This window comes from Elephas maximus, chromosome 27 (assembly GCF_024166365.1).
Source record: "Elephas maximus indicus isolate mEleMax1 chromosome 27, mEleMax1 primary haplotype, whole genome shotgun sequence".
NCBI lineage: Eukaryota > Metazoa > Chordata > Mammalia > Proboscidea > Elephantidae > Elephas > Elephas maximus.
This window is the reverse complement of record NC_064845.1, coordinates 26,208,902-26,221,157: the sequence shown is the minus strand read 5'-3', so window position 1 is coordinate 26,221,157 and position 12,256 is coordinate 26,208,902. Positions and strand designations below refer to the sequence as shown.

The window sequence follows — 12,256 nt, the reverse complement described above, 5'->3', positions numbered from 1 at the left end:
CCAGCGAGGCGGTTCCAACTCATAGCGACCTATGCACAACAGAACGGAACACTGCCCGGTCCTGAGCCATCCTTACAATTGTTATGCTTGAGCTCATTGTTGCAGCCACTATGTCAATCCACCTTGTTGAGGGTCTTCCTCTTTTCCGCTGACCCTGTACTCTGCCAAGCATGATATCCTTCTCCAGGGACTGATCCCTCCTGACAACACGTTCAAAGTATGTAAGACGCAGACTCGCCATCCCTGCTTCTAAGGAGCATTCTGGCCGCACTTCTTCCAAGGCAGATTTGTTCGTTCTTTTGGCAGTCCGTGGTATATTCAATATTCTTGGCCAACACCAAAATTCAAAGCCGTCAACTCTTCTTCGGTCTTCCTTATCCATTGTCCAGCTTTCACATGCATATGATGTGACTGATAATACCATGGCTTGGGTCAGGCGCACCTTAGATTTCAGGGTGATATCTTTGCTCTTCAACACTTTGAAGACGTCCTTTGCAGCAGATTTGCCCAATGCGATGTGTCTTTTGATTTCTTGACTGCTGCTTCCATGGCTGTTGATTGTGGATCCAAGTAAAATGAAATCTTTGACAACTTCAATCTTTTCTCCGTTTATCATGATGTTGCTCATTGGCCCACTTGTGAGGATTTTTGTTTTCTTTATGTTGAGGCGCAATCCATACTGAAGGCTGTGGTCTCTGACCGTCATTAATAAGTGCTTCAAGTCCTCTTCACTTTCAGCAAGCAAGGTTCTGTCATCTGCATAATGCAGGTTGTTAATGAGTCTTCCTCCAATCCTGATGCCCCATTCTTCTTCATAGAGTCCAGCTTCTCGTATTATTTGTTCAGCATACAGATTAAATAGGTATGGTGAAAGAATACAACCCTGACGCACACCTTTGCTGACTTTAAACCAATCAGTATCCCCTTGTTCTGTCCAAACAACTGACTCTTGATCTATGTAAAGGTTCCTCGTGAGCACAATTAAGAGTTCTGGAATTCCCATTCTTCGCAGTGTTGCCCATAGTTTGTTATGATCCACACAGTTGAATGCCTTTGCATAGTCAATAAAACACAGGTAAACATCCTTCCGGTATTCTCTGCTTTCAGCCAGGATCCATCTGACATCAGCAATGGTATCCCTGGTTCCACGCCCTCTTCTGAAACCAGCCTGAATTTCTGGCAGTTCTCTGCTGATATACTGCTGCAGCCATTTTTGAATGAACTTCAGTAAAATTTTGCTTGTGTGTGATATTAATGATATTGTTCTATAATTTGCACATTCGGGTGGATCACGTTTCTTGGGAATAGGCATAAATAGGGATCTCTTCCAATCAGTTGGCCAGGAAACTGTCTTCCATATTTCTTGGCATAAACAAGTGAGCACCTCCAGCGCTGCACCTGTTTGTTGAAACATCTCAATTGATATTCCATCAATTCCTGAAGGCTTGTTTTTCGCCAATACCTTCAGAGCAGCTTGGACTTCTTCCTTCAGTACCATTGGTGCCTGATCCTATGCCACCTCTTGAAATGGTTGAATATCGACTGATTCTTTTTGGTATAATGACTCTTTGTAGTCCTTCCATCTTCTTTTGATGCTTCCTGCGTCCTTTAATATTTTCCCCCTGGAATCCTTCACCATTACAACTCGAGGCTTGAATTTTTTCTTCAGTTCTTTCAGCTTGAAAAATGCCGAACGTGTTGTTCCCTTTTGGTTTTCCATCTCCAGCTCTTTGCACGTGTCATTATAATATTTTACTTTGTCTTCTTGAGAGGCCCTTTGAAATCTTCTGTTCAGTTCTTTTACTTCATCAATTCTTCCTTTTGCTTTAGCTACTCAACGCTCAAGAGCAAGTTTCAGAGTCTCCTCTGACATCCATCTTGGTCTTTTCTGTCCTTCCTGTCTTTTCAGTGATCTCTTGCTTTCTTCATGGGTGATGTCCTTGATGTCATTCCACAACTCGTCTGGTCTTCGGTCTTTAGTGTTCAATGTGTCAAATCTGTTCTTGAGATGGTCTCTAAATTCAGATGGGATATACTCAAGGTCATATTTTGGATCTCGTGGACTTGCTCTGATTTTCTTCAGTTTCAGCTTGAACTTGCATCAGAGCAACTGATGGTCTGTTCCACAATCAGCCCCAGGCCTTGTTCTGACTAATGATATTGAGCTTTTCCATTCTCTCTTTCCACAGATGTAGTCAATTTGATTTCTGTGTGTTCCATCTGGCCAGGTCCATGTGTATAGTCGCCGTTCATGTTGGTGAAAGAAGGTATTTGCAATGAAGAAGTCGTTGGTCTTGCAAAATTCTATCATTCCATCTCCGGCATTGTTTCTATCACCAAGGCCACAGTTTCCAACTACTGATCCTTCTTGGTTTCCAGCTTTCACATTCCAATTGCCAGTAACAATCAATGCATCTGGATTGCATGTTCAATCAATTTCAGACTGCAGCAGCTGATAAAATTCTATTTCTTCATCTTTGGCGCTAGTGGTTCATGGGTAAATTAGAATAATAGTCATCTTAACTGGTCTTCCTAGTAGGCATATGGATATGATCCTATCACTGACAGCGTTGTACTTCAGGATTCATCTTGAAACGTTCTTTTTGACGATGAATGCAAAACCATTCCTCTTTGAGTTGTCATTTCCAGCATAGTAGACGCTATGATTGTCTGATTCAAAATGGCCAATACCAGTCCATTTCAGCTCACTAATGCCTACGATATCGATGTTTATGCATTCCGTTTAATTTTTGATGATTTCCAATTTTCCTAGATTGATACTTCGTACATTCCAGGTTCTGATTATTAATGGATGTTTGCAGCTGTTTCTTCTCATTTTGAGTCGTGCCACATCAGCAAATGAAGGTCCCGAAAGCTTTACTCCATCCACGTCATTAAGGTCGACTCTACTAAAAAAAAAAAAATTTTTTTTTCTACTTTGAGGAGGCAGCTCTTCCCCAGTCATCTTTTAAGTGCTTCCAACCTGGGGGGCTCATCTTCCAGCACTATATCAGACAATGTTCCACTGCAATTCATAAGGTTTTCACTGGCTAATGCTTTTCAGAAGTAGACTGCTGGGTCCTTCTTCCTAGTCTGTCTTAGTCTGGAAGCTCAGCTGAAACCTGTCCTCCATGGGTGACCCTGCTGGTATCTGAATACCGGTGGCATAGCTTCCAGCATCACAGCAACACACAAACCCCCACAGTACGACAAACCAACAGACACAACAACATTCTACCAAAAGCAATCTATACATTTAATGCAATTCCGATCCAAATCCCAACAACATTCTTTAAGGAGATGGAGAAACAAATCACCAACTTCATACGGAAGGGAAAGAAGCCTCGGATAAGTAAAGCATTACTGAAAAAGAAGAAGAAAGTGGGAGGCCTCACTCTACCTGATTTTAGAACCTATTATACCGCCACAGTAGTCAAAACAGCCTGGTACTGGTACAACAACAGATACATAGACCAAAGGAACAGAATTGAGAATCCAGACATAATTCCATCCACAGATGACCAGCTGATATTTGACAAAGGCCCCAAAACAGTTAAATGGGGAAAAGACAGTCTTTTTAACAAATGGTGCTGGCGTAACTGGATATCCATCTGCAAAAAAATGAAACAAGACCTATACCTCACTCCATGCACAAAAACTAACTCAAAATGGATCAAAGACCTAAATATAAAATCTAAAATGATAAAGATCATGGGAGAAAAAATAGGGACAACGTTAGGAGCCCTAATTCATGGCATAAACAGTATAAAAAAATACAAAACATTATTAAAAATGCAGAAACAAAACTAGAAAACTGGGAGCTGCTAAAAATCAAACACCTATGCTCATCCAAATACATCACCAAAAGAGTCAAAATATCACCTACAGGCTGGGAAAAGGCTTTTAGCTGTGACATTTCCGATCAGTCCCTGATCTTGAAATCTTCGTGATACTGTAGAAACTCAACTGCAAAAAGAAAATAACCCAATTAAAAAATAGGCAAAACATACAAACAGACACTTCACTAAAGAAGTCATTCAGGTAGCTAACAGATACATGAGGAAATGCTCACAATCATTAGCCATTAGAGAAATGCAAATCAAAACTACAAAGAGATTCCATCTCACTCCAACAGGGCTGGCATTAATCCAAAAGCACAACATAACAACTGTTGGAGAGGTTGTAGAAAGACTGGAACAATTCTACACTGCTGCTGGGGATGTAAAATGGTACAACCACTTTGGAAATCAATTTGGCACTTCCTTAAAAAGCTAGATATAGAACTACTGTATGATCCAGGAATCCTACTCCTTGGAATATATCCCAGAGATTTAAGAGCCTTTACTTGAACAAATATGTGCACACCCATGCTCACTGCAGCACTGTTTACAACAGCAAAAAGATGGAAACAACCAAGGTGCCCATCGATGGATGAATGGATAAACAAATTATGGTATACTCACACAATGGAAGAGTAGGCATCAATAAAGATGAATCTGTGAAACATTTCATAACATGGAAGAATCTGGAAGGCATTATGCTGAGTGAAAAAGGACAAATATTGTATAAGGCCACTATTATAAGAACTCCAGAAACAGTTTAAACAGAAAAGAAAATATTCTCTGATGGTTACGACAGGGGAGAGGGAGGAAGACAGGATCGGGGTTTTCACTAATTAGATAGTATATAAGAATTACTTTAGGTGAAGGGAAAACCAAAATATAATACAGGCGAGTTCGGCACAACTGGACTAAACCAAAAGCAAAGAAATTCCCTAAATAAACTGAATGCTTTGAAGGCCAGAGTGGCAGGGGCAGGGGTTTCAGGACCATGGTTTCAGGGGACATCAAAGTCAACTGGCATAATAAAACCTATTAAGAAAACATTCTGCATCCCACCTTGGAGACTGGTGTCTGGGGTCTTAAATGCTAGTAAGTGGCCACCTAAGATGCATCAATTTGTCTCAACCCACCTGGACCAAAGGAGAAGGAAGAACACCAAGGACACAAGGCGATTATGAGCCCAAGAGACAGAAAGGGACACATAAATCAGAGACTACATCAGCCTGAGACCTGAAGAACTAGATGGTGGCCCACTACAACCGATGACAGCCCTGACAGGGAACACAAGAGAGAACCCCTGAGGGACCAGGAGAGCACTGGGATGCAGACCCCAAATTCTCGTAAAAAGACCAGACTTAATGGTCTGACTGAGACTAGAAGGACCCCAGTGGTCATGGCCCCCAGACCTTCTGTTAGCCCAGGACAGGAACCACTCCCAAAGCCTATTCTTCAAACAGGGATTGGACTGGACAATGGAATAGAAAAAGATGATCATGAAGAATGAGCTTCTTGGATCAAGTAGACACTTGAGACTATGTTGGCATCTCCTGTTTGGAAGGGAGACGAGAGGGAAGAGCGGGTTAGAAGCTGCTGCAATGGACACGAAAAGAGAGAGTGGAGGGAAGGAGTGGGCTGTCTCATTAGGGGGAGAGCAATTAGTAGCATAAAGCAAGGTGTACATGAATTTTTGTATGAGAGACTGACTTGATTTGTAAACTTTCACTTAAAGCACACTTAAAAAATAATAATAATAATTGTGATGTAGGAAAAAAAAAGACCAGCCCTGAAATTCTGATCATCAATAAGTTAACCAGCAAGCACCTGTGATGAGTTTATATTCAGAGCTCTGGGCTAGGCAGACAGGAAGAGGACTTGGGAGGGAGGGTACCCCCAAGGGCATGCTAAGTGCTTCACCTCACTTTAGGTTCACAAGTATCCTATAAAGTAGGTATTATAATACTCATGCTGCAAGTAAGAAAATAATATTTACAACAACAAAAAAGAGTAGCTGCTGAGGCTATTTACGTAGAACCAAAAACCGCATGGGATTTGGTTCCCTGGATTGGAGGTTTTGGGTCATGGATATCCTAATTAATTGGCCAGTAATACAGTGTTTTTGTTCTACCATCTGGTTTGTTGAGTAGTGCCTGGGGCCTTTCAAGAGGCCATCCAAATCACAACAAATGGTCTCTCTTCGCCTGGAGCAACAGAGGAAGAAGGACAGACAGGAATAGCAGGAGGATATGGAATGTGTGGCTAATTGGCTCCATGAACAACTGCCTCCTTTGCCACGAGACCAGAAGAACTGGATGGTGCCTAGCTACCACTGCTGAACATTTTGATTGAAGATTTTACAGCAAAATTCTGATCAAAAGAGGGGAAATGAAAAATAGATTTACAAATTTTCATGTAATCCAGACTTTCTGGAGCCATAGAAGCTGGCTGCACCCCTCAAACAACTGCCCTGAGATAATCTTTAAACCTTAAACCAAAATTATACCCTCAAGTTTTGTTAAAACCAAACAACAGTTAAGCTTAACAAGTAAAAAAGGTCTGCCTAAGCATTATGCTCTTTTAAGATCTATCTATACAGAAGCAAATTGACAAGAGCAACTCAAAAGAACAGATAGGAACCTTAGAGGGCAGTGAGTTTATGTCCATGGGGGAGGAATAACTAAGAAAAAGAGGGTGAAAATGGTTGCACAACTCAAAGAATGTAGTCACTGCCACTGAATTGTACACGTGTGAATTGTACACGTAGTAACGGTTAAATTGGTGTGTGTTTTGCTGTGCATATTCTTGACAACTACAACAAAATACACACACAAAAAAAAGATAATTGAGGCTGAGTGAAATTAAATATTTTGCTCAAAATCACAGTTCTAAAAACTGCTGGAGACAGGTTAGGAATACAGCTTGATCCAGCTACTAGGCCCAAGGTCTATCAAGGCCACCAAACATTGACACAAAAAAGAAGGGGGACTTCTATGCAGGAAGGACAGAAAGGGGGCACAGACCAGTTTAGATAAATGGACACCTTGTTCATACAAACAGTACAAAGAAAGGGAAGCTGGAGTCAGACTGGGGACAGCCTTTATGTCTAGTTAAGAAGCACTTTGTCCTACGGACCACTGGGAACCATAAAACTCTGGAAATAATGGACTGACAGAAGAAAAACAATGCAAAAGATTAAAGAACATAAACAAGATAACAGCATTCATGGAAGAAGAGAAAAGACAGAGAGGGCATTTGGAGAAATGCTACAAGGGACAAAAAGTTAAAACCCTGGACTGTAAACATGGGATTTAGATCTCTCAAAGCAAACCATTATTTTCTAAACTTGGGTCTCTAAATATTGCCTGGAAACCCTGATGGTACAGTGGTTAAGGCTATGGATACTAACCAAAAGGTTGGCAGGTCGAATCTACCAGGTGCTCCTTGGAAACCCTTTAGGGCAGTTCTACTCTGTCCTATAGGGTTGCCATGAGTTGCAGATGACTCGGTAGAAACGGGTTTTAAATAATGTCTTGACCTTTAATATTTGGGAAATATTTTATTAATGTCAAAAATTAAAACTTCAAAAGTGATCAATAATGGTGCCCTGTTACCACCAATGACGGCCCTGGCAGGGAAGAAAACAGAGAGTCCCTGATGGAGCAGGAGAAAAGTGGGGTGCAGAACTCAAATTCTAGTAAAAAGACCAGACTTCATGGTCTGACTGAGACTGCGGAAACCTCAGAAGACATGGCCCCCAGATTCTCTGCTAATCCAGAACTGAAACCATTCCTGAAGCCAACTCTGCAGACAAAGAACACACTGGACTATAAGACATAAAATGATACTCATGAAGACCGTGCCTCTTAGCTCAAGTAGATACAGGAGACTAAATGGGAAGTTCCTGTCTGGAGGCGGGATGAGAAGGCAGAAAGGGATAGAACTGGTTGAATGGACACAGGCAATCCGGGGTGGAAAAGAGGAATGTATGGTCACGTTGTAAGGATAGCAACTAGGGTCACATAACAATATGCGTATAAATTTTTGTATGAGAAACTACCTCGAGCTGTGAATTTTCACCTAAAGCACAATAAAAAAATAAAATAAAATGAGAACAGAAAAAAAAATGTGATCAATAAATGTTCTTTCTAGTGGAACAGGGAAAGCTATTGATAGCTAGGAGAATCATGCTCCCCCTTGCCTGCTTTCTTCCTTGTTTCTGATGCCCCCTCAAAAGAGGTGGATGCTAGGAATGGGTCACATTTAAAAACATTAAGTCAGCCACAGCTTTACTTGTTTGGAAGCCCAAGGCAACAGCCAATGATGGGCTCAGGAGAGAGAGCACCAAGAGGCACTGGACCTTCCTGGGCCTCATAGGAAGGGTGAGGCGGCTCACCAGGTCGGGGGTTCTCAGTCACAGGTCCTCAATCAAGCATCTGCACCCACAGTCCTTCCCCTGGTGCACATTTATCCCTCAGGGGTCTCACAGGGAGTGGCCTGCGGCAGGACAGGATTCAAGGATCCAGGATTCTAGGCTCTCAGCCATCTTTCAGAATCTCTCAGGATCTCTTTACATCCTGGAGGGAGCAGATGTCTTTACCATTGCTACAGAATCTTCACTGAGGGCTACTGCAAGTTAATCCCTGATCCTATGGGAACAATGATAATTTTGTTTTATTTTTGGAAAAAAAAATTATATATGCATAGAGTTGAGCTGCTTTATTTTTATCTAGTTTAGCCTGTAAGATTAATGCTCAGTTAAAATTATAATTGAAGGTTTTAATCTTCTGGCAACATGTGATCATCTATGTATCAATCTTCCCATTCGAAAGAAATCAAGCAAAATGAACTATACATAATTCTGTACCTTTTTCTCTTCTCATTTTTTTCTTTTTTAATTCCATAGAGGGTGTAGGGATCTTCAAGAAGAGAAAGAAGAGCAACTGGAGCAAATGATTCCCCTCTGTTCTTTTCACTTCAGTAGTCAGCAGCTGGGTGAGAAAGCTGACCCCGGCCACCCCTGGGTAACAAACTACACTTTCTCCTCACCCACCAGCTGGAGAAGCTCTGCTGCACCCCTTCTCTGCTGACTCCCAATCAACAAAGCTCCATCCTTCTAAGGAAATGCTGACCGATTCTCTGTGTGCAGTGCCACGGGGATCCAGCTACTCGGTGAGAAGAATTCAGTGTTAGAGCCTTAAATGACTTCATCGACATCGTGAGCTCTTTGTGCTGCCACAGATCACCCCGCTCACAGCTGTGCCGGTCTCAGTGGAACCTGGACCCTCGTTTGTACCTTGACACAGAATCAGGAATAAGGACAGAGCCCTCTGTGATATTATAATGCATTCCCTTGTAAAGTCACACTCAATCGTTGGCTCACATGAACAAAACCCACTATAAAAAAATTTTAAGTACACTTTCTAAGACAGTAATCCCTGAAATGACACAATTTTCAGGGAATTTATTTTTAGACTAATAAACCAAGCTATTTTCTTTGTCAGAGCTGGAATCTTACAAGCCCAGTTGTTGAACAACACTTGTCAAAGATGTCAAAACGTCTTTCAACATTTAGATGCTCACAAAGCCATTATTCTCGTGGGATACATGAGTGGCTGAGAGAATCACACTTGAGAGATGGAAAAAACAGGCTATCCATATGGAAAATACAACTCCCTATTTCCCAATCATCTAGTTTAGCAATTTCCCTACTATTCTATACTGAGTTGCAGCCCATCGTGTCAATTAAAAGAAAGGGTTCATGCTTTTCCCCAACTGCTACTGAACACGAGAGCATGTAAGTTTTGTGAATTATCTTTCATTTCTCTATGCTACAAAAAAACCACAAATGCTATTTATATTGATTCCAGAAGTTAACAATTCAGGGTCCCTATGCCAGAGAGAGAGAAGTCCCTGAGTGGCACAAATGCTGACACGCTTGATTACTAGCTGAAAGGCTGGAAGTTTGAACCCATCCAGAGGCGCCTTGGAAGACAGGCCTGGTGATCTACTTCTAAAAGGTCACAGCCTTGAAAACCCTACGGAGCATTTCTACCCTGCAAGCACGCTCTTGCTATGAGTCAGAATCGACTTTCCAGCGACCAACAACAGCAACATATGAGAGAGAGAGTCTCTGGGTGGTGCAAACGGTTAAGCACTTGACTACTAACCAAAAGGGTGGTAGTTCGAAGCCACCCTGAGGCTCCCTGGAAGAAAGGCCTGCTGATCTGTTTCTGAAAGCTCACGGCATTGAAAACCCTATGGAACAGGTCTACTCTGCACACGTGGTGTCACCATGAGTCAGAAATGATGCAAGGGCAACTGGTTTATTGGTTTACACTGGAGAGGGGTCTCATGCTCTATCAGTCTATCCTACCACTGTTCCCTTCTAGGGAAACTGCCAGGACCACAGTCCTAGCTGAAGCAAGTAGCCCTAGGCCACAAATGTTTGGACCATGTCTTGGACTGAATTATGTCCCCCCTGACAAAAAATGTGTGTATCAACTTGGCTGGGAAATGATATCCAATATTCTGTGGTTTCCTCCATTGTATGATTGTAATTTTATGTTAAAGAGGATTAGGTGGTATTATAACACCCGTACTAAGGTCACATCAGTGATTCAATGTAAAGGGAGTTTCCCTGGGGTGTGGCCTGCGCCACATTCATCTTGCAAGAGATAAAAGGAACGGGAAGCTAGCAGAGAGGGGGACCTCATACAACCAAGAAAGAAACACTAGAAGCAAAGCATGTCCTTTGGACCTGGGGTCCCCGCACATGAGAAGCTCCTCCACCAGGGGATGATTGAGGGCAAGGGCCTTCCTCCAGAGCCCACAAAGAGAGAAAGCCTTGCCCTAGAGCTGATGCCCTTAGTTTGGAATTCTAGCCTACCAGATTGTGAGAAAATAAATTTCTCTTTGTTAAAGCCATTCACTTGTGATATTTCTGTTATAGCAACACTAGAGGACTAAGACAGTCCAGGAGAAGGTAGCAGCATCCATAAGATTGCCTGGTTTAAGAGTTTAGGCCAAAAGGGATGATAGCTACTACAGAACCTATCATAGTCTATTCTTTTCTTGGACTTTGGTCCATACACAGACCATCAGTAGGTTGTAAGAACAAGAAGGGAGAACATGAGCAGAAAGACCCCAGAAGCAAAGCCTAAATGGAAACGCTGTGTCATGTTAATGGCCAAGAAGTAGTGTGCCGATGAGCAACCAATGTTAGTGCAGACACGCCCTGGAGTGGCACCAGACCAGGAACTATCTTCCTGCTCATGAGTTAGGTCCCTCCCTGGCAGTAACAGAGGCCTCTGTTGATTTTGAGCCCCCGGGGCCAAGTCTTGCAGTAGCAGAATGCAATTCCTCTTGTCTAATAGAACAAAATCAGGTCCTAGCATCAGTTCCAGCACTGCGAAAAGTGGCCTTTGGGGCCAGGTTGTGTCCGAAATTAATGAGCCAGCCCCTTGGAGCACCTGCACCTTCACCAACTCTAATCACTTCTCCCTCCCAAAAAAGACACCAAGCTCATCTCTTTAGCAGCCAGTGATTCTCAATTACAGGCATTTGGAAATGAGTATTGAGAGTGGGGTGGATACCTGTGGTTGACACAGTGACTTGGTTAGGTTGGAGCAACATGGGCATCAAGGGACCAGGGATGCTAAATGTCCGAAATGGGCAGGACAGTTCCGTACAATGATAAATCATGCCAAAACACCCTCCTTGAGAAACACTGGGCCCCCTCCAACATTCTGGGCAGACAAAAGAGGGTAAGAAAGGCAAATTAAAGAGAGGGCAGTAAGAGAATAAGCAACATCCTCCCTCAGAAGTGAACCAGTCAAGTTAAGGCTGTCCAAAGGTCAATGTGATCCCCTATGCACCTCCTTCCCTCACCTCCAGCAATAATGCTAAAGGCACACAAAGTTCTTACTCTCATACCCCCTCCCATGGGCCCAGTAGCTTTCAATTTCATCTTTTAAACACTGTTTATTTCTACATCTTTTCATTTGTTCTAATTCGGAGAATTTCTTAGCAACTAAATAATTATTGCTATTGTTGATAATAGCAATGACAAAACCAAACTCACTGCGATCAAGTCGATTCCAACTCAGAGCAACCTGACAGGACAGAGTAGACTGACACACAGGCTTTCCAAGGCTGTAATCTTTAGGGAAGCAGACTGCCCCATCTTTCTCCCTCTGAGCAACTGGTGGGTTCCAACTGTGACCTTTCGGTTAGCAGCTGAGCACTTAACCACTACATCACAAGAGCTCCTTGATAACAGCAATAGAGTATCAACTGAAAATTTTTCCACGTTGCTAAAGGGCTTAATTACTAAATCTGTGGTGTAACACGTCTGTTGAAATTTCACTTTAGCAATTAATTCTTCAGAGGATAACTCTTCACAAATTAACTCTGTGAAT

General features: G+C 42.4%; 1 protein-coding gene and 1 long non-coding RNA gene across 5 annotated transcripts in view; one reads left to right on the top strand and one right to left on the bottom strand.

Moving 5' to 3' along the window:
* Positions 1-12,256, bottom strand: part of LOC126068361 (uncharacterized) — a 515,560-nt gene that overhangs the window by 151,863 nt on the left and 351,441 nt on the right. Inside the window, exon 1 of one of the 4 annotated variants that reach the window (XR_007515634.1) lies at positions 3,887-3,945. The exons of 2 other annotated variants lie outside the window; for them this stretch is intronic. This is a non-coding gene — a long non-coding RNA (uncharacterized LOC126068361). Of the gene's footprint in view, positions 1-3,882; positions 3,946-12,256 lie in introns of those variants that run through there. One more of the 4 variants, XR_007515637.1, reaches the window with a different exon arrangement.
* The window catches only part of LOC126068310 (ral guanine nucleotide dissociation stimulator-like), a 1,065,244-nt gene that overhangs the window by 800,870 nt on the left and 252,118 nt on the right, over positions 1-12,256 (top strand). The gene's annotated exons all lie outside the window — the stretch shown is intronic.